This window comes from Panthera onca, chromosome A1 (genome assembly GCF_046562875.1).
Source record: "Panthera onca isolate mPanOnc1 chromosome A1, mPanOnc1 haplotype 2, whole genome shotgun sequence".
NCBI classification, from domain to species: domain Eukaryota; kingdom Metazoa; phylum Chordata; class Mammalia; order Carnivora; family Felidae; genus Panthera; species Panthera onca.
Window position 1 is genome coordinate 63,521,148 of NC_138339.1, and position 27,465 is coordinate 63,548,612.

Genomic DNA, 27,465 nt, shown 5'->3' on the forward strand with positions numbered 1-27,465 from the left:
GCACAGGCTGTGGGGTCAGCCTCACCCCAGTCTGCTTCCCCAGTCAGGTGCAAATTGCCATGTGACCCCCCCCCCCCCCCCAGCAAATCAGTTCCATCTCTGACTCTCAGCTTCCTCCTTGGTGAAAAGGGAGTGATAACAGAGTCGTTGTGAGACTTCGTAAGCAACGGTCAGTAGGGACCCTCCAGCCTGACCTACCCCAGTGAGTCCTCCGTGATGGGCTGCTGTCACTGGTGCCAGCTGGGGCCCTCACCGCCTGTCCCAGGAATCTGGGGACCAGGAAGGCTGCTGGTGGCCCAACCACAGGATTCTGAGGGACAAGAGGAACCCCCACTGCCAGCCACACCCATCATTCATTGCTCATTCACTCACTCATGCCTTCAACAAATGTTTACTGAGCACCATCGAAACACCAGCACAACACTGAGTGCTTTGTTGATGCAAAACGTTTAAGCCAAAGTTTCTAAACCTCAAGAGAGAATGTATAAGAGAGTTGAAATTAGCAAGCAGTATATAACTTTACACCCCATGGATGGGGCAGGCAGTGGTCTGTTGACTTCAGAGGGAGAAAAAGACACAGAAATTGGGAGGTAGGGGTGTAGTAGTGTGTGCATTAGAGAAGACTGCCCAGAGGCCGTGGCCCGCAGCAGGGCCTGTGGAACTAGATGGGCAGGGAGGGGAACATTCCAGGTAAAGCCAGCTGCTCACTGAGCCGAGGTGCAGAGGAAAGGATATGTTTGCAACCGGACCTGTTTCGCTGGATGGAATGGGTAGAATCTGGCTGGATAGGTGGCCGGGGTTGGGCAGCAGAAGGCTAGGAGACTGAGCACTTCCTGAGTCTGGGATTCTAGGCTGTTGACAGGATGAAGCTGTGACACCATTGAACTCACGGGCTCTGAGGAAGAACCTGGCAGGTGGTGTGGTGGGAGGATCAGCAGCGGGCTCCCCTCCAGGCCTGCCAGGCTGCCTGTGCCATTGGATAGGACCCAGGGCGGGAAGAGAACTGTTTTCTGGAGTAGCCTCTGTCTCCAATTCCCTGTGTGACTTCAGGTGGTGACTATGTTTCTTAGAGCCTTGTTTTCCAAATATGCAAAACTGGAGTGACTGGGCCAGAATCATCTCGATTGCCTTTTTAGCCCTGGACTCTAAACCCTCTCATTGCTGATTCCAGACACACGTGTTATTGCAAACCTACCCACCCAGTTTCTTGGCAATCATCCTCTCCCCCAGCCCGCCACATGGTTGGCCTAGGTGGCCACATTTATGCCACATGACCCTTCTTTCCTGGCTGAACTAATCGAACCAGATTCTAGAAGATTCCTGACCCAGTAGGGACAAGCTGCGTTGCAATCAGAGCAATCCTTTGGAGAATTTAGACCAAGAGAGCCAGACCCTGGATCAGTTAGATAGTGTTAGTCCCTAGCCGCAATGTTTATAGGAAGAATAACTAATATTTGTTGGACATTTAGTCTCCTGTGCATTTCATTTCCTTCTCACATCTGTCATGTGGGGTAGACTATTAGTATCCCCATTTTACAGATGGGAACGCTGAGTTTCAGTGAGATGCCATATTTTCCAGGTTATAGCATGCTGCTGGTGGATATACATCCCAGTTTTCTAAGAAAAAAAAAATTAGAAAAAAATTTCCCATCATACGTATGTTGAAAATAGCCGTAATATATGTGTAGAAGAAACCACGTTATTTTGTTCATGCAGATGTAATAAACTGTGTACTGAAATTCCAGTAGGAAATTCCAAATAAGTTCTCCCAATTCTGGAACAGTATTTCCTGGAAGCAGCATAAAAGACAAAGAATTTAAGAACTGACTCAAGCATGGGTTTTGTTTACCGAGAAGCCCCCTGCATTGAGATCATCTGAGTGCCTATCTGCCGTTAAGCCTATCCATTATTTGAAGTCTTCATTATGGCCTCTAATCAATAATATGGATACATTGGCTATATTTAGCGGCTGGGGGGAGAAGGAGGGACGTGGACCAAGAACGTGTCTGCAATGTTACTCAGTTGGCAAATACAGTAACAAAGTTCCACAAACAGGACGCGACTTGGGCCTTTGTCATTTCATGATTTCACGCTACGCCTCCCCAGGAGGTTGTAGAGAGCTGGACCAGAGCTTGAAGCAGAAAGATGGCGGCCGGTATGTGATCAGAGAGAAGCAGGAGCCTGTAAGATTGCTCTGTGTCTCGATGACCAGTTCCCCTTTTTGTGACCTTTTCCGATTAAAAGTCTGTTCCTAGCAACCAAGCAATTCTTGGCGGAGACCTCAGCCTTCCCATGAATAAATGTCAGAGGATACGAAGCCCCCTCCTTAAATGAAACGGAGTGCAATACATGTTCTGTTATTTTGTTTCTTCTAAGTCTAATTCGGTCTTCTTCAGGGCAGCCCACAGTCTGGGATGCTTCGGCCCAACCTTCCAGCCACGGCTACTGCTAACGTCCTCCTTGTCCCCCCGCGTGGTCCCCAGAAGGCGGGCATTACTGTCACGACTACGCCAAGGTCTGGCCTCGTCAGCTCAATGTGCCACCAGGCCACCTTTACTGACACTGCCAGCCTTACCCCTCGCCCTCCCCTCTTCTCACTGCACTCAGAGGAACCTGGCTCTTTCTCTCTTCCTGCAGCATCGTAACCTCAAGCTCAGGCTGTTAACATACCCAACCAGGGAGGCGGCCTGTCCCCGAGTGTCATCGCTTTCTAGCATGGGCTACCTGTTTGCTGGAGGAAGGTGGCGTTGGTAGAGGGGCACACGATAGCAAGTGACAGCCGGGTTATCCTGACGTTCTGCTAACGTGTGCTCCTAAGGGCTGTGGCACCGCTGCTTCTGGTGACCTCCCTTCTCCAGGAGGACCTGGTGGCCACCGTACTTAGACCATCCACTGACACCTATGCGGGTTCCTGGAGTTGCCGCCTGCAGCACAGGCTCTGAGTGGCGAGACGTGGGGACGCAGCCGTTGCGTCCCAGGCCCCCCTGCCCAACCTCCGAGACAAGGGGGGTGCTTTGGTGGGTGTGGTCAGCATGAGGATCCCGGTGGATCGTCGCCTCCTCAGACGCGCTTCCCAGAGACACCCTTCCCAGCCCAGGCCACTGCCGTCCTTCCCTGGAGAAGCTCGCGCAGGAGTCGCTCTGTTTAAGCTCAGCCTTGGCCTTCTCATGTCCTTGTTTAAAACCCTCAGCCTTGAGATCAATCCCACACTCCTCACTGTGGCTCTCAAGGCCTTGTACAGTCCTCGCTTGCTTTTCTCACCTCGGTCCCTGGCCTTGCCCTGCTCGCATTCGCTGTGCCTCGGAATCACCCACGTACTTGCCCTGTCTCCCCTGTCTTTGGTTGCCTGTGTCCTCTGCCTGAGACAGTCTCCCCAGCAGCCTCATGGGCCGACTCTGGAGCCGTCCTTCAGCGTCAGGGAGTGCGGGGACAGCAGCCCTCAAGTGTCTAGGCCTAGGTCCGAGTGCCAGCTCCTCCCTTTATTCTCTGAGCCTCAAGTGTCTCATCTGTAAACTGGGCACTGTTAAACCAACCTCACAGGGCTGAGGTGATGATTCAGTGGGGGCACGGAAATAAGGCACAGGAGAGCTAGGCCCTGTTCCACCCTGCTCTGTGCTCAGGATGTAAGACTCTCTCTCATCCCTATGATTAATCGTCCCTCTTTGCACTCCACACCTGTCTGAATAAAAGCAGGGTGTAGTTTCTTGAGCCGAAGAGGTGGCTGAGAACGAAAATCTCGGTCAGGAGTTTGAGTAACAAAGTAAAAAGAACGAGAGCACCAGCCTCATTCTTGTGGAGTGCTGGGAGATGCTGGGTCACTTTATTCACATTTCGTTATCTGTTCTTACTGGCAACAAAACAGAGGTTCAGAGGCTGTATCCAATCAAAAGTGAGTTTATCCAATATCCCATAGCATATGAGTGGCACAGTCTAATCGGAAGTGAATCCAGCTCTGAGTCCAAAGATCGTGCAGTTAAAACACGCCCACACATAGGTACTGACAGGGTTCAAGACGGGCCACCCCAAAATATGCGACTTTGGCATATTGATTATCTTGAATTAAAGTGACTTAAGAAACAACCAGGGCAAAAAGGACACAATGACTCTCCTTTGTCCCTGGAAAGCAGGAAATAAATTTCCCATGTGAGGGGTACGCTCCCTGTACGAGGAGAGAAGACCTTATCACTAGAGATAGGGAATTTAGGGCAGGAAAGCTGTATAAACAAACCTTGTCACTTCTTCACTAATTTACTATCCCGACCCCAGATTTATTTGTCTTGTCAATTCTTCACAAATGTATTGTTTCTTCGTCTAAAAGCTACGTGTTTTGTCGCTTCTTGGAGTCTCATATTTTTGTGAGCTTCCTTACGTATGAAATTAAATTTGTTTTTTTCCTGTTAATCTCTCTTATGTCAACTTAATTGGTAATTATTTTATTAATTATTCATTATTGAATTGTTAGACTAGCCAAAGAACCTAGAAGGCAAGAAAAGTTTTGCTCCCCCACAGTATACACATTTACATGTATACATGCTTCCATACCTACATCCATACACATATGTGCACACACACACACACACACGCACACACAAACACACACACATTCTTCTGTGCCTTTTCTGACACCAGTAGGCAATTAACTCAGTTCTTAGTGAGCACTGAGTGGGTGCCCTACAATTTCACTCAGTTCTGACACTATCTACCTAGAATCACAGAGGCTAGGGCTCAGTCCCACAAGACTGTCCCCCACTTCAGATGTCATTTGCAAGGCCAGGTTGTCACTGTGCTTCTGGTGGACAGGCTGTAAGTCAGAGGTTCCCACCAACCCCTCCTTGGGTTTGATTAATCTTCTAGTGGGGCTCACAGAACTCAGGAGAACTGTTTACTTACTACGTTACCAGTTGCTTATAAAGGGATATAACTCAAGAACAGATGTAAGAGATGCACAGGGCAAGGTGTGGGGGAAGGAGCGAGGAACCTCCGTGCTCTCTGGATGACACCACTCTTCCCAGATCTCCATGTGTTCACGAGCCCGGAAGCCCTCCAGGACTCTGTCTTGCGGGTTTTTATGGAGGCTTCCTTACATAGGAGGACTTGATTAAATCACTGGCCATGAATGATTGGTTCAACCTCCCTCCATCCCTCTTCCCTCCCAAGAGGTCAGAGGTTCCAACCCTATAATCACGGTTAGTTCCCAGGCTACCAGGCAACTAGCTCCCATCCTTAGGGGCTTTCCGGAAGTTACCTTATTAACACACTTAGGTGTAGTTGAAAGGGGCTTGTTATGAATAACAAAAATCTTTATCACTCCTTTCACTTAAGAAACTCCAAGAGTTTTAGGAGTGCTATGCCAGAAACAGGGATGAAGACAGGATATATATTTGTCATTGCAAATCACAATGATCACAGGCATACATACACTTATGAACATATATGCACCCACATACACACATGTATACGTGCATGCATACACATACATTCTGTCTCTCACCGCCCCCCCCCCCCCCGCCCCCCAACATGAACACAGGACAGGATGTACAGGAGATTGAATCTATGGTTGGCTTGGAAAATATGAGGAAGAAGACATGAATAGCAAAGGGAACAAGTGACAGAGTTTGAGTCCCAACTAGGGAAGGCAGCAGGCTTAATGTAGGAGTCCTGGCCTTTCCCCCAACTTTGCTGCACTCATGCTATTGTTTCAATGGGACTTAAGGGGCTGCTCTGTTTCCTGAAATACTCCTCCCCCTTCACAATAGTGCTGGTGGTCAGGGCCAGTAGTTAGGGCTCCCTGGGGGGATGGGGAGACTGGGTGCTTGTCCCAGGACACCCCAGACCTTCCCCTTATCAGACTTCAGCAGTCCAGACACACTGACAGATCAGTGAACACTTACTGATTTCTCTCTTTATTTAACCTCCATCTCCAACTTCCTGATGCTTTGCTGATTGTGCAGACAAGTTCATTTCCAAGGACTGCGATGTACATGTTACTTTTATAAATTTTGTATTAAATTTTGATTTTAAACAGGGACAAATTTAAAAATAATATCTGTGAGTGTCTGTCAGCATTTTAGTGTTTCAAATATGTACTCATTTTAGAAGTGACTTGTCTTGTACCCAACAGGCTGGCCCATCTGCAGTGTGATTCATTCATTCATTTTAAAATGCTGATGGAGCACCTGCCATAAGCTGGACACCGTTGTAGTCGCTGTGATAACACTCATGAACCAAACAAACAAGATTCCCGTATCCAAGGAGACTACTGGAGAAAGGTAGCAAACAAGTTAGCAAACAAAGGAATAATAAGGAACATACTACCACTGAAGAGTAGACCGAAAAATGGTTGAAATAATAATTTTTATGTTACCCTTTTATGTTAAATTTTACCAAAGTAAAAAAGAATAATTTTTTTTTTTTTTTTAAAGGTTGTGTGATAGGTTGCTACAGGGAAGAGGTGGACTAATTTACCCGAGATGGTTGGGGAAGGCCCTTCTGGAGGAGGGACGCCAGATCACAGAGCGGAGAAGAGATAGGCTTGGCCGGCTTGGCTGCACCACCATTGTGGGCAAGATGGGCAGGGACTTTGGAAGCTAGGGGAGGGAGGGCAGCTTTTATTTTAGGAGCAGAGGGAAACTACAGAAAGATTGTAGCTGTGGGAGTGACCTAATCCAGCTGACACCTTTAAAAGACCACTCAGGCTGCTGTGTGGCACGGAGATGGCCAGGCGACGCAGAGGCAGCGGTGGGAGGCGGTGCGGCGGTGCAGGTGAGAGGTGAGGTCTCTCCCCTTACGCATCTCAGCCCCCTTACCCCCTCTCTCCGACTGTCCCCTCATCACGAGGCCAGCGGGTCACATGGTGGAAAGGAAGATGGAGAAATCAGTGTTGAAATCAGCCGGTGCCTGTGTCAGTGGCAAAGGCTCCACTTCTGGGGATGGGGCGTGGCCCACGCAGCCTCTCCTCTAGCCTGCTTCACCCATTGGCCAGAGGAGGAGAAGGGCAGGGCCAAGGGTAGGAGTGGGTGTGGCCAAGGGTAGGGGTGGGTGTGCTCTCAGGAGCACAGGCCTGAGAGTTTGGCAAATGAGCTCATCTCCCTGGGCCTGGGTTTCCTCGTCTGTAAAAGCAGGATAATAATAGTACTTACATTGCAAGCTTGTTGCAAGGATTCAATAAGGTAATGTGTGTCAAGCTTTCAGCATAGTTTCTAGCACAGGGTAAGCACTCAGTAAAACATAGCTATCATCATCATTATTTTGCTTTGGAAATCTAAAACGTTTATTTAGTCTGCTCTGGGTACATTAAGACCATGAGACTTCCCCATCTGAGGGTATAAATTGAGTTTAAGTCCCTTTGATTAGTAAGGTTAGCTACTTTTTTATACTCCGTGAGCTTCTCAGTGTCAGGGTGTGGAACTTCATCTTTTTTTTCCTCCTTGGGGTCACATACTAGGCTCTCCCATCTATATCCCTTAATGCCCTGGTCTTTTTATGCTCAGAACACCCGGAGTTAGGTATTGTCTGTGTTCCCTGCTGGATATGCTCCATTAAGAAAGGACCACCCTTCCCCCAGGCATTGCTGTGTTAATAGGGCACTAGTTAAGAATCTGGACTTCCGGTATATATACAAAATAATCGAAAACAGGATCTTGAAGGGCTATTTGCACATTCAAGTTCATAGCTACATTATTTGCAAAGGCCAAGAGGTGGGAGCAACCAAAATGTATGTACATGAAATATTATTCTGCCTAAAAGAGAAGGAAATTCTGACACGTTGCTAACATGGATGAACCTTGAGGACATTATGCTAATAAGCCAGTCACAGGTCAAATACTGTATGATTCCATTTGAGGTATATGAGGTAGCCAAAGTAGTCAAATTCATAGAGACAGAAAGTAGAATGATAGTTTCCAAAAGCTCAGGGAAGGGGGAAATGGGGAATTGTTTAATGGCTACAGAGTTGCAGTTTTATGGGATGAAAAGGTTCTGGGTATGTATTGCACCACAGTGTGAATATACTTAACATATACTTAACAACTTTTTAAGTTTATTTACTTATTTTGAGAGAGAGAACGAGTGGGGGAGGGGCAGAGAGGGAGAGAGAGAGAGAGAGAGAGAGAGAGAGAGAGAATGAGAATCCCAAGCAGGTTCCATGCTGTCAGCATGGAGCCGGATGCAGGGCTGAAACTCAGGAACCATGAGATCGTGACCTGAGCTGAAATCAAGAGTCAGATGCTTAACCAATGGAGCCACCCAGGTACCCCATGTTATGTGTTTTCTTTTTAATTTTTTTAACGTTTATTTATTATTGAGAGACAGAGACACAGAGAGGGAGGGGGAGGTGGGGGAGGGGTAGAGAGAGGGGGAGACACAGAGTCTGAAGTAGGCTCCAGGCTCCGAGCTGTCAGCACAGAGCCCAATGTGGGGCTCGAACTCACAAACTGTGAGATCATGACCTGAGCCGAAGTTGGACGCTTAACCGACTGAGCCACCCAGGTGCCCCCCATGTTATGTGTTTTTAATCATACACACACACACACAAGACTTCAGGCTTCTGAGGAGAGAGGGCTAAGTTACCACCTGGACTCCAACATAAATGGGAATAGCAACTGTACTGATCTCTTAGGTGGAAATGAGTATTGCATGAGATATTCATGTAAAACTCAGTGCTTGGCTCACGGTAGGTATTTAATAAATGCTATCTCTGCTTTTATTATCACAAGTGCTTGATACATATCTGCTGAATGAGTGAAGCAAATACTTGAAGAGTAAGTAACTCTTACTCATCACAAGAGGACTTGCATTTGGAGATCTTTTTGGTCGTCCCCCTTCTCAATGAGGTCCCCTCCCTAACCCTGGGATGGCTTCCTCCATTGCGAAAACTAATGGTCCCATTTTGACTATCACAGTCAACTATTGTCATAGTTGTTCATTCTTTCCTTCCTGAAATCTTTTCTTCACCTGGCTTCAGGGATGCCACTTGATGTCTTAGTCTCCTTTGCTGGTTTCCCCTTATCTCCTTGACCTCTCAGTGCTGATGTATCCAGAACCCAGTGATGGCTTCTCTCCTCTCTCCTCTCCTCTCCTCTCCTCTCCTCTCCTCTCCTCTCCTCTCCTCTCCTCCTCTCTCCTCTCCTCTCCTCCTCTCTCCTCTCCTCTCCTCTCTCCTCTCCTCTCCTCCTCTCTCCTCTACTCTCCTCCCCTCCCCTTCCCTCCCTTCCTTTCCCTCTCTTCTCTTCTCTTCTCTTCTCTTCTCTTCTCTTCTCCTCTCCTCTCCTCTCCTCTCCTCTCCTCTTCTCTTCTTCTCTTCTCTTCTCTCTCTCTTCTCTACACTCACTCCCTAGATAACTTCAGCCAAACTTGTGGCTTCAAATACCACATACACAGTGACTCCTAAATTTATGTCTCCACCGTGGACCTCTCCCCTGAAATCCAGACTCCCATATCCCCTCCCTACTTGATGCCTCCTTATAAACATTTCACTCAACATATTGGTAAACAAATAAGAGAGATCCAATTTAATATACCTAAAATAAACTTTCTATCTTAGTAAATGGAAAGTCCACTTCCAATTCTTCAGACCAAAAATGTTGAAGTCATCCTTAACTTTTCTCTTTCTCTCATGTTCCACATGCAATCTGTCAGTAAATCCCATCTGTTCAGCCTTCAGAATATATCTAGAAACTACCCACTTTCTTCCACTGCTACCTTCTTGCTTCAAGCTTCAACACTCCTTGCCTGGATTATTGCCATTGCCTGTGAGTGGTCTTCCTGCTTCTATCTTGAACCCCTCCCTCTCAATAATTTAATCCCAAAAACAGCAACCAGAGTGATTTAAAAATGTAAGTAGGAAAATATGAAAAGCCAAAAGTGAATATCCTACTCCATGGTAGAAGCCTGAAAGCTTTTCCTCTGAGATCAGGAACCAGGCAAGGATGCCTGCTTTTGCCATTTCTATAAATGTACTGGAAGTTCCAGCCAGAGTAATTAAGCAAGAAAAAGAAATAAAAGGTATCCAAATTAGAAAGGAAAAAGTAAAATTATCTGTTTGCAGATGATAGAGCTCACATATAGAAGACTACAAAGAATCCCCCAAAAGAACTGTTAAAGCTAATAAACGAATTCAAAAAAGTAGCAGGGTACAAAGTCAACACACAAAGTTCAGTTGCATTGTTGTATGCTAACAAACCAACATCTGAAAAGGAAATTACAAAAATGACTCCATTTACAGTAGCATCAAAAAGAATAGAGTATGTCAGAATTAATTTAACCAAGGACGTAAAAGACAGGTCCAATAAAAACTAAAAAGCATTGCCGAAAGAAACTAAAGGAAACATAAATAAAATGGAAATCCTTCCCATGTTCATAGATTAGAAGCCTTAATATTATTAAACTGTTAATATAACCAGAAATGATTTGCAGATTCAATGCAATCCCTCTTAAAATCCCAATGACCTTTTTCTTTTTTTTTTTTGCAGAAATAGAAAAATCTATCCTAAAATTCATATGGAATCGCTAGAGACACTGAATAGCACAATCTTGAAATAGAAAAACAAAGCTGAAGGACTCATACTTACTAACCTCAAAAGTAACTCCAAAGCTAGTCATCAAAACAGTGTGGCATTGGCCCAAAGGCAGGCATATAGACCAATGGAATAGCATGGAGAGCCCAGAAATAAACCCTCACATATATGGTCAGATGATTTTTGACAAGGGTGCCAAGGCTGTTCAAGGGGAAAAGGACAGTCTTTTCAACAAATATCCAGGAAAACTGGATATCTACATGCAGAAAGAGTGAAGTTGGACCCTTAAACACCTAACACCATATACAAAAATTCACTCAAAGTATATCAAAGACCTAAATGTGAGATTCCAAACAATAAAGCTCTTAGAAGAAAACACAAGACAAACCTTCCCAACATTGGACTTGGCAATGATTTCTTGGCTATGACACCAAAAGCAGAGGTAACAAATGAAAAATGGACCAAGTGAATTCATGAAAACTTAATTTTTTTTTCTTTTTGCATAAGAAAGAAGACACTATTAACAAAGCAAAAAGGCAACCCACAGAATAAGAGAGCACATCTGCAAATCATACATCTGATAAGGGATTCATATCCAAAATACATACAGGACTCCTACAACTCAACAGGAAAACCGACCTGGTTCAAAAATGAGCAAAGGGCTTAAATAGCCATTTCTCGAAAGAAGATGCAAAAGTGGTCAACAAGCCCGTGAAAAGATGCTCAACATCACTCATGCTATGGTCTGAGTGGCCGTGCTCCCACCCCCATTCATATGCCAAAATTCTAACTCCCCAAATGATGGTATTAGTGGGCGGGGCCTTTCATGTTCTGAGGTATTTTGCTATAGCAGCCTGAACGAACTAAGACACTAATCATTAGGGAAACGCAGATCAAAAATACAATCCAAGGGGCACCCGAGCGGCTCAGTTCGTTGAGCATCTGACTCTTGATTTCGGCTCAGGTCACGACCTCGTGGTTCTTGGCTTTGGGCCCCATGCAGGGCTCTGCTGTCAGCACAGAGCCTGCTTGGGATTCTCTCCCTCTCCCTTGCTCTCTGCTTCTCTTTCTGTCTCTCTCTCTCTCGCTCGCTCGCTTTCGAAAATGAATAAACATTAAAAAAAAAATACCATTAGACACCACCTCATGCTCACTCGGATGGCTACTATTTGTAAACATCTCTGAACATTCAAAAAACAAAACCCCAGAAAACAAGTGTCGGTGAGGAAGTAGAGATGTCAGAACCTTTGTACACTGTTGGTGGAAAGGCAAAGTGGGACAGCAGCTCTGGAAAACAGCATGGCAGTTCCTCAAAAAATTATAAATAGAATTACCATATGATCTGACAACTCCACTTCTGGGTATATACCCAAAAGGATTGAAAGCAGGCTCTCGGAGAGATATTCGTACGCCCGTGTTCCTAGCAGCGTTATTCACAATCGCTAAAATGTGGGAGCAACACAAAGGTCCCCTGACACTTAGGTAAGCCAACCGGGGTACGTCCGCACCGTGGAATATGACTCAGTTTTAGGAAGGAAAGAAATTCTGCGACATGTTGCAACATGGGTGAGACTAGCGGACTTTATGCTGAAGGAAATCAGCCAGCCACAGAAAGGCAAATACGGTATGATCTCACGTACATGGGGTCAAGTTGTCAAAATCCTGGTGACCGGAAGTAGAGCGGAGGCCGCCAGGGGATGAAAGGAATAGGAAGTTGGTTAATGCGTATAAGCGTCTCCGTTTTTACAAATGAAAAGCGTCATGGAGATGAATGGTAGAGATAGTTGCATAACATCATGAATGCATTTCGCCTGACTAAACTCTACACTTAAAAATGGCTAAGATAGTAAATTTAATGTGGCCTGTATTTTACCAATAAAATTAAAAAAAAAAAAAAATATATATATATATATATACATAAGATCATGTCTTTTCTGCCATCAAAACCCTCAATGACATCTCCTTTCACTCAGGGTGAAAGCGAAGTCCTTACAGAGGACTTGAGGGCCCCCATAATCTGGTGCTGTCATCTCTGCGACCTCAGCTCCTACCACCTTCCCACTGGTCCACTCTGCTCCAGCCTCGGTGGCCTTCTTGCAGTTCTTTGAGCAGCTTCGCGGGTCTCTGCTGCAGGGCCTTTGCACTTGCACTTGTCCTGTTCAGAGCCCTCTTGCTGCTGCTGTCTCTACGGCTCGCCCCCTCCATTGTCTCAGATTTCTACTCACTTGTCTTCTTATCAACAAGACCTTTCTGCCTCCTTTATAAGGAGTAACACCACTCCACCAATTGCCCACCTCCCGCTCTGCCCTTTACCTTGCTGTATTTTTCTCCGTAGCGTCTATCACTGTTTGACGTGTTCTGTGTCTCACTGATGAGTCTCGTTCATTGTTAATAGTCCCCCTGAAATGTCAGCTCTGTCAACGTGGGGATCCTGCCTGACTCCCGCACTGCTGTCTTCCCAGAGCCCGTCTCAAGCATACATAGGTCTGTAGCAAATATGTGCCCAGTGCATGAATCAATGGGCTCAGTGTACTCATCTGTAAAGAGGCCGGCATCTGCAGGGGTTCTTGAGCTGTAAGAGTCTCTGAATGGTTGAGATTCACTGTGCTGTGTCTTTCCTAGAAGAAAGAGCATCACTGTCTTAATCGCCTCAAAACCAACTGCTTTGGGTAAACTTACTGGGTAACCCCGTGGCCCCAGCCCAAACTGGAGACTGAGACTTACTGGGTCTTTTCCCCATTTCTGCACTGCCTCAAGCCCCTGTCTCATAGCCGGCCCCTCCAGCTGGTGTCTTTACTAAGAGGGATGCTGTTTGCCCAGGGTACCAGGATGGACTCCTAGATCCTCTGGGGAAAGGGCCGTAGAGATGCAAATGCTCATCCCCGGGAGGCTGGCTTTGCTGGGTACACACAGCAGAATGAACAGCAAATTCTTTACAAGCAGAGCACAAACCTCCCTACCCCCTCCCCACTTAGGCTGGGAGTTTTCCTTCCTGTCCGCTGTGGCAAGGCTGCCCCAGCTATGGCATCTGGCAGTATTTCCCTGATTCTCTGGCTTTATTTCTCCATTGCCATGGAAATGAGCCCCTGACGCTCCAGAAAGACATATCCAGCGGCGTTCATTCACACATCCAATTGCCCTCACAGAGGGCTGAACACACATTCACATGCACACACACACACACACACACACACTGACCTCGGTGCAATCCCGCAACTGTCCCGTGACACCACAGGCATGAGAATGAGTGTCACATGGCAGGTACTTAAGACTCACATGGGCTGCTCATGTGGCTCATGTGCAAAGATGAAGGGGATATAACCTCGATTCACAAATGTGATAATCTTTGCAAGAATCTCTCCCTCTCGCCCCCTTGACTTCAGCTTAAGAAGCAGAACGAGGGGAAAGGCCTTTTGCTTTAAAGCAAATCAAATCATTGTTCTAAGTCTCTTCACTAGGGAGAAAGAAGACAAATACCTTGCTCTACGTTTTGTTTTGTTTTTTTTAACGTTTATCCATTTTTTTTTAATTTTTTTTTTAACATTTATTTATTTTTGAGACAGAGAGAGACAGAGCATGAACGGGGGAGGGGCAGAGAGAGAGGGAGACACAGACTCGGAAGCAGGCTCCAGGCTCTGAGCCATCAGCCCAGAGCCCGACGCGGGGCTTGAACTCACGGACTGCGAGATCGTGACCTGAGCCGAAGTCGGACGCCCAACCGACTGAGCCACCCAGGCGCCCAACGTTTATCCATTTTTGACAGAGACAGAGTGCAAGTGGGGAGGGGCAGAGAGAGAGGGAGACACAGAATGTGAAGCAGGCTGCAGGGTCCGAGCTGTCAGCACAGAGCCCGACGCGGGGCTCGAACTCACAGACCGTGGAATCATGACCAGAGCTGAAGTCGGACGCTCAACCGACTGAGCCACCCAGGCGCCCCAGTACCTTGCTCTACTTAAGGGTGGCTGTGATCACGCTCCCTCTCAGCGTGCCTGCTACTTACTTCCTTATGCGGCTGTAACAAGGGTATGTCATGCTTCCCAGGCTGGTGAGGACCCACTGTGGACTCAGGCTTTTTTTGTTTCCCTTGACTTACCAGAGGGGTCTTCAAAGTTCTGGAAGCAGTCTTGTGTACTGGAGCAAGGGGCGCCATGGGGATAACTGATGGTTTGATATCTGGACCTGCACCAACAGCCCAAGCATATGCTTCACAAGTGCGTGCATGCACACACAATACATATATCTACAGAGACCATTTCCACACACCACACACATAGGTGTGTATATATGTACATATATCCCAGCCCTGCATAGACTCCTTAGGCACAAATGGACCCATAGACGAGTGTCTTCTTCAGTGATACCTACCAAGCACATATCTGTGTATGTAGCACATTTACCTAATGATAAGCAACGTGGGACCCTTTGGTGATAATTTTACAGAGGTCCCAAGAAGCTGAAAATAAACAATAGGGGGCACATCCCCTGCCCATTGCCAAGTGAGGGGCCATCTCCACCTATGCAGGACTTACTAAGCGGGGGGAGGAAAACCTAGCTTTTCAACCCAGAAACCCCTATGCACTTGAGGGTGTCAAGGTGTTGAGGTTGAAGACGTAGAGGGGAAAGGCATTCCTGGGAAAAATTGCTGGAATGCTCTGGCATTTTCCCTTGGCCTCACCTCAAGGCAAGAGATGGGAGTTCTTTCCTTCTCGTCTTAAGGAAGAGATGCGGCTAGGGATCCGAAAAGAGCTTGGCCTATGTCCCTGGAGTTTGGGGGAACGCATGGGGTTGGTGTTTGCTTCCCCACCCCATTGGAGAAGTCTACAGGCAAGAGGAGGCTGGACTGAGGAGAGGGATGAGGAGGGTTCTAAGCTGGGAATGGCCAGCACTCCAGTGTTTTCGAGGGCAGAGAATGCATGAGTACTTTTTGTGGCCATGTGGACCATGCAGAAGAGACAGCTGGCTGGAGACTTTATCCAAAAAGGCCACCCAGGTGTAATGACCCCAATGAGGAGTCTACAGTGGATAAGGCGGCTAGTACACCGGTCAACAGAGATAGTCCCTGCCTCACAGGAATTGCAGTTGGGAGACCCACCCAGTGATAAGGGTTTCCAAGAACCTACAGAGCACCCAGGAGAGAAAAAGTAGGTTTAAAACCTCCACCAAAGCCAGAGGAAACCAAAGCGAGGGACCAGGGGTGCCAGGGAGATCAGGTCTCCCCTGCCCCACTCTCTAATTCTCTTGAAGGAGCCAGTAGGCAGTGGCCTCCCCATCCCTCAGGAGGCCCTGATTGGGCGAGCGGACATGCCTTTACTTTAAATAAAATTTGGAGTTTCTTCAATTCCCCAGACTGGAAATTTTAATTATGGAAATGAGAGTATTCTCGGGACTATAAGTGTCTGGGGAGGATCGGTTATTATGTAAGATGAGTGACCAAAGAAATGATGGCTGAGTTTCCACCCCTCCAAGGTTTCGTCCAAAGTGGCAGGGAGAAAAGAGTCCGGCCAGCTGTTTACAAGGGCAGTCATAAGAAAAAATGAGGTTCCTTGGTTGGTGCCTGGAACCTAAGGACTTGTGCTTTCTCTACCAAGAGTTGCACCTGCTACAGATTCACCCAGACGTAAAGATCCAGCAATGAGCTTTCTGCCCCAACCCACACTCCCATTAACACGTATACTCAGCCTCCTTGTGACTCGGGAAGGGGGGTACACTAATTTAATTTCTTCACCTAAACCACAGACGCACACACACACACACACACACACACACACACACATAGACTCACTCACTATTAACACTATGGATTTGCTGCAGATCGACCAGAGCCAAACTAGGAAAGAGCCCTTCAGCAAACCACTACGAAAATACATATTCTTTTTCCTTTTAGACCCATAGATAACATGTGAAAAATTACCACATTTGAGACCCCAGATGATGATGTCTTACCTTTCAACACTTCATATCTTTGGCCAAAAAAAGTTGCATTGTGACCTTAGACCACATATTGGATTGAGCCATGGAAAGCACAATGACCTATAAAGCTATTTCATAGGTTTCTGACCTACTGCCATGTTTGTTTGAGATCCTGTTTATAAAAATGAGCATAATAATTCACACTTAGCAGGACTGTTGTGGAGATTAAATGAGCAACAAATACCAGGACCTAACTGGGCAGCCAGACCCACCAGTTTGCAGATGTATCTTGGCCACAGACTGGCAGGACTGAGGTGCCTTGCTGCTCATGGCTTGTTGCTTGGTTTCCGTGTGTTGCCCTCCCTAGACTCTGGGGGGCCTAGGCCTTTCGAGCCCCTTGGCCTACTTCTCTCCTTTCAGAAGGGATCTTTCTTATTCTCTGAACTTTCATTTTTATAGCCTCCATCTTTGAGATGTAACTCCTCTCTTTCTGAGAAAATCATTAGTGTTGTTTTTCTTGTTGTTCTTTGGCAGTGTTCCATGGCAGACGACAGACACTTCCACATCATCTCCGTTACCCGTGGGTCCCCTCTTTCCTACTTGGTTTGTTCCAGAGATGTACTGTTGCGTTGTCTAGTTGGTGAGTTTCACTATTATGTAAAGAAGCGGTGACTTTGTTTTGTCCTTCGGCTGGTCAGTTTCCCTGGAATGGTGTCCTTCAGTCTCCCGCCTGGGGATTATCAGCCTGGCACCTCGTTCAGATTCTCTGGATTCAATAGGGAGACTTTTTTTTTTTTCCAATATCCTCATAGGATAAAGTCTTTGCCCCGATTTTGAGCGGTGATCGCGTCTCTCCATCTCGTCTTCTACCCGAGAAAGCGTCCAGGCTTTGTTGTATTGGAGGAGAGATGTTTGTCTGGACTCACTGGTTGAGGGGGAGAGTGGTGGTAGTGACAGCCGTGATAGTGATAGATGGCAATGATATTGGTGACGATGGTAACGGGCGGTGATGGCAGAAACCGTGATGATGTTGGTGGCGGCTGTGGGGGCAGTGATGGTGGCAGGGATGGGTCTCGCTGTCTTCCTGCTTCTTCAAACATCCCTACTATTCTTAGCTCCACTCCTCATCCAACCTCCAAGGTACCCAGGGCCTCCAATTCCAAAGATGGGCTGGGGGCCTGTGGCTTTTCCCTTGTAGGCTTCGGTTAAAGCTCTCTCTTGTCGGCAAAACTGGTTACTATTCACCCGTCTGCTTTCAGAAACATTAATTGGCACCTCCACGCTTCTGTTCTCTTTGTGCTTGTAAACTTATATTTTTTAAATCCCTTTGTCGTTTTCGCGGTGTTTGAGAAAGAAGCAGATATAAATGGATGGGTTTGATCGCCACTGCCCTTTTAAAAGCTGAGATTTTGGTGTTTTAGATCTTATTTTCTGCTTTCCCCCCATTTATTCCTTTATTTTCAATATGAAGGATTGAAAGCACATTGAACACTCCAGAAGAGCTAAGAGCTATGAGTTCCTCTCTATCCCATACAAGCTCACCAGGGGCTTGGATCTCTCAGGGAATAAAAGGGACCTGCACAACTTCAAATTTTTTTAGTATTTTTGAGCACATTTTTTACAAGTGAAGACACGCTTAAACAAAAGTTAGGAAAACGGACGTATTTTTTAAACAGTCGCATTGATCAAATTCATGGTTTCAACACTGAAAAAAAGATCACATGGCAAGATAATTATGCCATCCAGAAGATAATTGCAGGATTTATTAAAAATATTAATTCATAACACAGAGGCAGACTGGCACAGTAATGAGATGCAAGCTTAAAACGGTGTGATGAATATCTTCTTTGACTTGTACCTCAACTTGGTTAGAGATAACATCAGCCTGCTAAATCTTAGGGCCTGCACTGATATGGAGGCTGTGAATGCACCCTCCACATGCCCCTGCCTCCTTCCAGCACACACACACACACACACACACGCACACACACACACCTGTGATGAGCTGCACCCCAGAACACCTACTTGCCCCAGAGGCAGTGAGCAGAGTGGCAGAAATGGTGAGCAAACACCTGGCCCATACTTGCCCCCGTACCATGGGCCAGGTGGACCAGGCTTGGTCAGCAGCATACCACAGTGCAGCAGACGCTTTGCTCCTGGCACTAAGCCGGGGCCCAGGACTTGCACATGACTGTCTCTCTGGAACAGAATGTCCCCTGGGCCCTGGGAAGTAACCGGAAAAGGAGTTAACTGACCAACAGAGCTTTTCTCACTTTAAGATACTCGGGATACTGGGACTCAGCTCCGGGAGGACCTGGAACCTGGGTGAATTCTTCTCTTCTCAGCTCAACCTATCATTCCAAGCAATTATATACGAAACAAGACAAAAATTGCCCACCATCTTACTACTCACCCGCCCCACAGGTCATCCATTTTCTATTTTTTCCACGCTTTCTTCCTATTTATCTACATAGTCATTGGTCGGCGTGCACGCGCGCGCGCGCACACACACACACACACACACACACTGAAATAAACAGAACACCGGCTTGAATGTCAGGCAGAGCTAGAATTCAAATCCTGTCTCTCCCTCTTCACCAAGTGCGTGGCCTTGGGTATACGACCACTTCCCTGAGCTCATTTCCCATCTGTACAAACGGAGTAACAACACTATCAACATCATAAGATCATTTCAATACAAAATCACGTGAAATAGCATATGGGAAATGCCAATCGCAAAGACGGCTGCATAGGAGGTGCTCGATAAACAGCAGCCAAAACGATTGCCCTTGACTCTTTAACTCAATGAACATTTTTTGAAAGCGTGGACTGAGTGCCGGGCAGCAGGGAGAGAGAAAACAGTGCCCGTCCTCCAAAAAATGCATCATCCAGAGCCAGACACGAACATGCGGGCAGACAGTGACGCCTTCTCTGTGCTGGCAAAGAGAAGGCCAGAGCCGAGCCGGACGGAAAGATGGGGAGGAAGCACCAGGCTGGTAAAGACTTGGTTAACACAGACCACGGCGGGTCTGAGAGAACCTGCAGAGAGACAGGCTGGGGTTCTGCCTTTTTAGACTGAACATCAAATGACAAGCCCTTGGGATGTTGCTACATAATCTTCCCATCATTTGTAGTGACTGCATAATATTACACCGCTTCCGTGGGCTGTACTTTCCTTAACCTCTCCCCTGCCCCTTGGTTTCAAGGTTACCAGTTAAGCAATTAGTGATATCAGCACCATGAACACGCATGTGAAAGATTTTTCCTTTCAGGAATTACTTCCGTCGGATCAATTCTAGGTCAAAGGGTACGAACCTTTTCCAATAGCTCTCGCAACTCACTGCCAAGTTGTGGTCAAAGGGTTCACACGCTGGATGGTATCATGAGTCCGTGCGTTTTGCCGGAATAGACAAAACGGGTCCTTCGGTGTTGTTTCGGCTTCCATTTCCTCGATGAGTTGTTTGGTGGAGGAAATTGAATTCAAATGATTTCCCTAGGGTGGGTATAAGGGAAGGGGAGGGCAGGAAATCGTGGCCACGGGTCTAGGTTGGGGACTCAGATTTGGGGACTGGGATTTCTGCGAAGCCCCAGCCTTGAGGAGGTGTGAGGGAAGCATTTCTTAATTGCATTGTTGGTATTTCCCCTCTCTTCCGTGGCTGACCATATGAATAATTAACACCATAATAATCACCACTGAATGTATTCAACAGGGGGGAAAAGGGGCCACCTCTAACCCTGACTTCCTTTTCACGAGGATGGTGACCATTACATAGCAACCCCCTGTTCTGCTGAGCACTTTGAAAGGTTGGGAAAAGCAACTGAGACCAAGATAATATTTGTGGATCTTCCACGACTGATGGGCAAGGTGTTGGGGTTCCTGTGGTTGTCTGCCTGCACCTGTCTATCCCGGCCTCGGGGAAGGGCGGGATGAAGGGCATCCCGGGACAGAGGAGGGGATTCAACTTTTCTTAAGTCCTGGCCTGAAGGAGGTGATGAAGGGGAGTCCAGTTCTTCCTGCTCCATGATGGTTGTTCCATCCGGAGGATAGATGGTGAGGGGAGCAGGTGCCAGAAGGACGACTGTCTGGTTTTCCCAGACCAGAGAGGATCCCTAAAAGAGGGCATGATGGAAACGTCCAGGGAGGACAGAGGATCCTGAGAATATGGGATGGACGGAGGAGATAGGATGCTGGTGGCATACTTCCCTGGACAGGGTGAGTCGGCTGGACAGCTGGATGGGGCACTGTGCAAGGCCATGTCCAGCTGTGCAGGGACAACCGTGCAGCTCTACAGAAGTGAGTGGCCAGATAAATGAGCCTGAGGCAAAATGAGATGTGCAAGGTTTTGCTAAGTTCCCAGGGGCCCCAGAAAGGAATGCTGAGACACTGAGAAGGGCTCGGGTGGGTGGACTTTGGAACCAGAGGCAAATGGCCAGGACCATGGACTTCAGTGATGGGTGGGCACACAATGCCCCAGAGGTCAGTTGAAGGCAGTCACCCAGAGCAGGCACCAGCCCAGCGACCGGACTAAACCGTCAGACAGCTCAGGCTGCAGAACACCACCGACTGGGTGGCTTAAACATCAAATATTTGTTTCCCACAGTTCCGGAGGTCAACACATCCAACATCAGGGTGCCAGTGTGGTTGGGGTCTGATACAAGTTCTTGACCAACCCCCAACCCCCAACCCCCACCCTCCGCCACCATTTGCCGTCTTTTTGCTGTGTCCTAGGGTGGAGAACAGAGAGAAAGAGCAAGCTCTCTTCCTCTTCCTATAAGGACACTGATCCTATCATGAGTAATCACCATCTGACCCCACCTCTTAATACCATTCCTTTGTAAGTAAGTAAGAGTAAGGGTTTCAACACAGGCATTGAGGTGGGGTGGGGGTGGGGAGCGGATATAAACAAGCAAGCCATAGCAGAAGAGAAGAGACGACCACCAGCAAGATGGCAGAAGATCGTGAGCTTTGAGGTGACCTTCCTTCTTTTGACCCACCCCCCAAAGTCCTAAAATCTACTCAGCTAACTTAATTGCTTGTTGTAAATTGTGAAGTTTTGTGAAAACCCATAATGAGGCTCCATTTCCAGCCCAGGTGAAATAGGCATCTGGCCGGCAGGCAGAAGCTGGAGCCCTGAGGGCCATGAGGGTGTGGCCACAGAGAGCTCTCAGAAATGAATGCGGACGGTTGTTGGCTTTCAAGACAGTTTCACTGGGTTGCTCCAGCCCCAGTGCACAGGCTGTGCACAGAACCAGGGCATCCAGCTTCAACTCCAAGGGCAAATGGGGCTGAAATCCCCCAGAGAAGCTGCCTTTTCTTAATACGCTTGTGGTCCAGCCCTTAGCAGGGTTTGGACAGATGGGGGAAACTGGAATGTTTGGGCCTTTTGCCTCTGGCCTCCATCAGGCTCGACTATTTACCCCAGGATACCATACAAGCATGATCATTTCCTACGTGGGCTGTGACGTGAAAGCATTTGGGGGGTCTTGCTCTCAAGCTGCTCCGCCCAGTTCAGTAGAAATGTCTCGTGTCTCGTGACATTTCGTACAAACGTGTCTCGTACAAACTGAGATGTGCTGTAAGCGTAAAATACATACCAGATTTTGAAAACTCAGAACGAGAGCAAGAAAGTCGCCAATAATTGGCTTTATGTTAATTACATGCTGAAACGCCAGTATTTTGAATGTGTATTACCTAGGCTGCTGAAATTACTTGCCTTACCTTGTTACTTTTCCAATGCGGCTGCTAGAAAATTTAAAATCACCCATGTGGCTCCCGCTACATGTAGGGGCAGTGCTGCGCCAGAAAGAAAGTTAACATTTTGCAGACGCCATAGGTGATTGTGTCCATCTGCAAAGGTAGCGTATTTGCGTACGTGTGTATATGGGTAGATGTGGGTACGTGTGTGTGTTTGTGTGTGTGTACATGGGTGAGAGTGAGTGTAGATGTGTGTGCATGTAGGTATATCTGTGCGTGTGACTGAGTATATATATATGTATATATATATGTGCGTGCATATGTGTATGTGTGTGAATGTGTGTGTGTGTGTGTGTGTATGAGAGTGAGTGGCTATGTGTATGAATATGTGCGTATCTACGTGCGACAGAGCAAGTGCGTTCGTGTGGGCACATGAGTGTCCGTGGATATGTGTATCCGTGTGTGTGTTTGGGGGGCCTGAGCCGTTGGAGGGGGGGCAGAGGAGGCCCAGTGGTAGGTCAGGACACCGTGATTCAGAGGCCGTGAGAGGCAGCCTGACCTGATGAGACAGTTTGGAATGGCACGTAGGAGCAGAGTGAAGGGGGCCCCGGGGGTCTCACAAATCACCAAGCTCGAGAAGCAGCGCCATGGAACTGAGGGAGGAGCCAGCCAACCGCGGCATGGCTGGCACATGGATTTAGGCACAGGCTAGCCCGGTGGTTACGAGGATGGGCTTTGGAGCCGGATTGTTCGATTCTAGCTTCTCCGCGAACTACCTGTGTGGCCTTGGGCAAGTTACTTAACTTGCTGTGCCTCAGTGTATTCATCCATAAAGGGGACATCTATTTGTCATTGGTGACTATATCATTGGGTCATGGTGAGGTGGTAATGCACTCGTACGTGTCAAGTGCTTCAAACAGGGTCTGTTGGGTCCTGCTTGGTCACAGAATCCTCTATTATTTTTGCCAGGAGAATATGCTCTTATGACTGAATTGGCCCGGGTCTTGTGCCCGGCTCAGGTGCACAGGCAGCTGGGTCTGTCACCCCAAGAAAGGGGAGAGGCAGGGAAGTGTGCAGCTGATATAAACAGCAGCTGTCCCATCTACTCCACCCTCTGGCTCTGTGACCTTGGGCAAGTGACTCGATGAATCAGAAGCCCAACTTCCACATCTGTAAAAGCTTCCTGGAGAAATTGTAAGGATTACACAACCTGTGCCCCACGGAAGGTGACAAGCAAATAACTTAATGACCATGTTGCCGTCATTGGCAGTAAGGGGCTGACTTTCGGTTTGGGCTAGACAATGGCCCCAACTTGGAGGCTGTCCCTTCTGGAGATCAGACCCCACCTCAAACTCTCAACTCAGTGGCAGCAGAAAGGTCAGCTGGGACTTTGGGGCTGAGACCTGGTCAGTGGGCACTGGCCTGTGTCTGTTTAATAAATATCCCCTAGCCTCCTGGAAGGCTTCCTTCCCTTGCTGCGAAGTTTTGGTTCAACCTGTTCTCCTTTTGTAGTTGGGGTTTTGTAAGAGGCCAAGTTCCAGGCTGGGGCAGGATAAACAAGATTGCATGGCTAATGATTGGTGAGCTGGCCCGGAATGCAATTTACTGCAGGTTGCAGTGGAGGGGAGTCAGTCACCCCCTGGGCAGTTTACAGGGAGGTTGTTAAAACAGGAAGGAGGGTCCAGACTCTGCAGGATGGCTGCTCTGCATTTTTCTCTACCCTTTTTTTTTTAGGAGTGGAGACACCTGCTTCCGACGGGGAATTCTCTGCCTCAATCTGAGTTACGAAGAAATAAACACCGTGTGACCAAAGCCTTACATTTATCTTGCATTTTGCAGCTTGCAAAAGATACTCAGTTCTACCACCACTCCAGTGTTGCAGGTGGGGCAGTTGGAGCTCGGAGAGGGGACGTGACTTGCACAAGGACACACAGCCAGGAAATAGCAGGGCCAGGATTCTAAAATTTTCCACAAAGCAAGTGAGGCAAAAATAGTGTTTGTGCTCAATCTTCTGGAGCCGAAGCTGACCCTTCCCTCTGGGTGGGGACACTTGAATTGAATACAATCTTGGAGGGAATGGGATGGTTCCCCATTCTAATGGGATGTCACGATGATGGAGAGAGACGTTTTCCTTTTTTCCTAGCTCGGAATTTTAGAAGTCTGTTTTCTCGACCTCATACTTTTCTTCTCTGCTCAGATATAGCCCGTCTCTCCAACCCAACTCTAGCCATCTGCCCCGTGTCTGAAGGGACTGCACGGTGCAAAGGCCGAAGGAAGAGATCCAAGTTCCATTCCTGCTGCCTGAACTCAGGCAAATCGCTAACTCTCTCTGGACCTCAGTTTGCTTATCTGAAAAAGGGGTAGGTAAAGTCTAGATGAGCTCTGGGAGCCCGCCCACGCTTCTAAAGCTTCCATTCTGGCCCTCTGCCTGCAGCTCCGCCACAGAAGAACTGGGGCCCAGGGCAACGTCTGGCCCTATCCTGGCACCTCGGTGCTTTGTCCTGCTGGGGACATCTGCAAGTCTCCCCAGGCCTCCGTGGATGGCCCCAGCTGCCCTCTCTGGTGAGCTCAGCACAGCATTCGTGGGAACTGATGGTGGAGATAAAGACAGACATGCCGAAATGAGGCTCTCTCTCTCTGTCTCTGTCTCTGTCTCTGCCCCATGCAGGCTTCCTCCCTCAAGGCAGCTGCAGACTGGCCTGGGGGAGGACTGGTTGCCATTCCAGAAGGAGCAAAAACTCGGGGTGGACGGGTTCCATTAGCTCATTCTTCTAATTGTTCTGGCTGGTTATTGTTTCTCCTGATTTATTTCCAATTAGCGCTAGGGAGCTCAGCTTGGGGTTGATTCTGCCAGTTTCCCGGAGCCAGTTCTCAGCTATTTCTGGCTTGGCCAGACCCAAAGCCTTCCTGCTTCCATGCTAGCTGCCATTCGGGGAGGGCCTTCTGGGCACTTATACCACGCTGCCTGCCACCCTCCCGACAGCACTTGTGAAGCTGGTCTCGTCATCGCCATTTCACAAAAGCGGAAACTGAGGCTCGGTGAGGCAAAGGGACTTGCCCAGGTTCCCGCTGGCGGTGAGCGGGCGGTGAAGGCGAATGCTGTCTTACAGACCGTCAAAGACAGGCGTGTTTCAGTAAAATTGGTTGCCATGGTCTGCTTTTATTGCGCCCGGCGCACTGCCTTGCCATCGCATTACTTGCACTACTTAGAAACAATTAATCCACAAATAAACCCCAGGCCTCGTCTTCCAATCGGAAACCCAGATTCTGGGACTTTTCGGGCCGTTTCTGAGCTAGCCGGGAAATCTCCTGGTCATATTAGGAATAAGCGAAGCCATTTGGGTTTTAATAACATGGTGAGAAAATGGTGTGACTTTAAAGTCTTTATTAGCCCTGGAATGCATTTTCCAAAGCAGGAATTAGCTGACACAGGCAGAGTGTCAGCTGGAAAAACAAGGTCTGGGTTAGGTGGCCCAGAAAAAAACCTGCTTTGGTGCCCAGAGCCTCCCACTGATTTCAATTGCTGGTTAGCACAGGCCAGCAGAATAATTGTCCCATCGGTGAACGTGCCATTAGAAATGACCCCACACAACTAATGGGGGTTTAATACTGGCTTGCTTGGTCCTTGGTATGGGTCCTGTTCTCATTTTTAGTAAGAAAATTACCTGTCTGTCATTTCTTTTAAACTTGTACAGTAATAATTAGCCAGGCCCCAAAGAGAAGCTGGTTCCCCTTAACCTTGGCCCGATGAAGGCTCAGTGACCCATTAAAGTCTGTGAAGTCATTTGACTCTGGCTGGCTAGGGAGGCAATGTGGCAGATATTTGACAGAAAATGGTTATAATACCTCACATTTGTTCCTCCTTTTACACTCTTCAGAGCTCAGGGTAACCTTGGGGTCACAAGCAAGGATTCTCACGAAGGGGTCGGCCAACCATGGCCTGCCAGCCAATCTGACCCACCTCATACTTTTGCAAATAAAGTGTTATTGGAACACCGCTGTGCCCATTCATTTACATTGTCTGTGGCTGCCTTTGCACTCTCACACTACGATCGAGTAGTTGCATCAGAGACTGGATGGCCTGCAAAGCCTAAACTATTCGCTCTCTGACCCTGGACCAAAAGGGTTTGCTGACCTCTGCTCTAATTCACAAAAGCCAAGTTCGAATCCCGGCTCAACCACTCACCGGCTGTGTGATCTTGGGCACATCACTTTATCTCCACTCTCTGCTTCAGTTTCTCCATCTGTTAATGACAGGTAATAACAGTACCTATGTGGTGGATGCTAGCTAGCAGCCCTCACTGACTCCTTCAACTTGGGCATGACCATGGGACCGGCCTTCAGCAACTCAATGTAAGTGCAAGCGGTGTGCATCACTCCTAGACAGAAGCGTTTGGAGCCGGCATCGGCTTCCCGTGCTCCCTTTCTCTGCCACGTTGTCCAAGGAGGCCGTGTGACCCGGCTGCTGCACCTACGAGCCGGTCAATTCGTTTCTTGAAAGATTAAAATGGTGACAGATCCTCTCTACCCACAAACGATGTTTAGCACGAGTGAGGAATCAGTCTTTGGTGTTTAAGCCACTGAAGATTTGAACATCGTTTGTTACTTCAACAACACCTGGCGTATGGTCTCCGGCCCATTTCACAGTGTTTTGAATAAATTAGAGGAATTAGAGGCGCCTGGGTGGCTCAGTCGGTTAAGCATCCGACTTCGGCTCAGGTCATGATCTCGCGGTCCGGGAGTTCGAGCCCCGCGTCGGGGTCTCTGCTGTCAGCGCAGAGCCTGGAGCCTGCTTCGGATTCTGAGTCTTCCTCTCTTTCTGCCCCTCCCCCACTCACGCTCTGTCTCTCAAAAAATGAATAAACATTACAAAAATAAAAATAAAAAAATAAAACTAGATGAATTAGGTGTGTAGGATCTGTAGAATAGCGGCCGCCGTAGAGTTAAGTCTTCAATGAATGCTAGCTGAAATCACTAATATCATGATGTCAATCATTATTAATGAAAACGTATACTATTTTTTCACAAACGAGCTCATTTTCGAGCTCTCAATGACTATGAGGTAGTGACTATTATCTTCATTTATTTGTCAGTAAGCATTTCATGGGCACCTGTTTTATGTTCGGTAATATGCTAGACTCTAGGATATAGAAATAAATCAGAGAAGCTTTTGGCTCATAGAGGGAAGATCTGTCTCACTCAGACTCTAGAGTGGAAGTGATATTATAGGAAGACGTCACAGCTGAATCTTGGAAGATAAGTGGGGGTTCACCAGATGGAGAAGGGAAGGAAAGGCATTCCAGGCAAAGGGAACCAGCATATGCAATGACACAGAAGCTGAAATTA

General features: G+C 47.7%; 1 long non-coding RNA gene across 1 annotated transcript; it reads left to right on the forward strand.

The window, feature by feature from the left end:
- The first annotated feature begins 23,321 nt into the window (after positions 1-23,321).
- LOC144616381 (uncharacterized) lies at positions 23,322-26,954 on the forward strand. Its single transcript, XR_013555636.2, has 3 exons — positions 23,322-23,496; positions 23,854-24,001; positions 24,317-26,954. It is a non-coding gene; the product is annotated as an uncharacterized LOC144616381 (long non-coding RNA).
- The last annotated feature ends 511 nt before the right edge of the window (positions 26,955-27,465 follow it).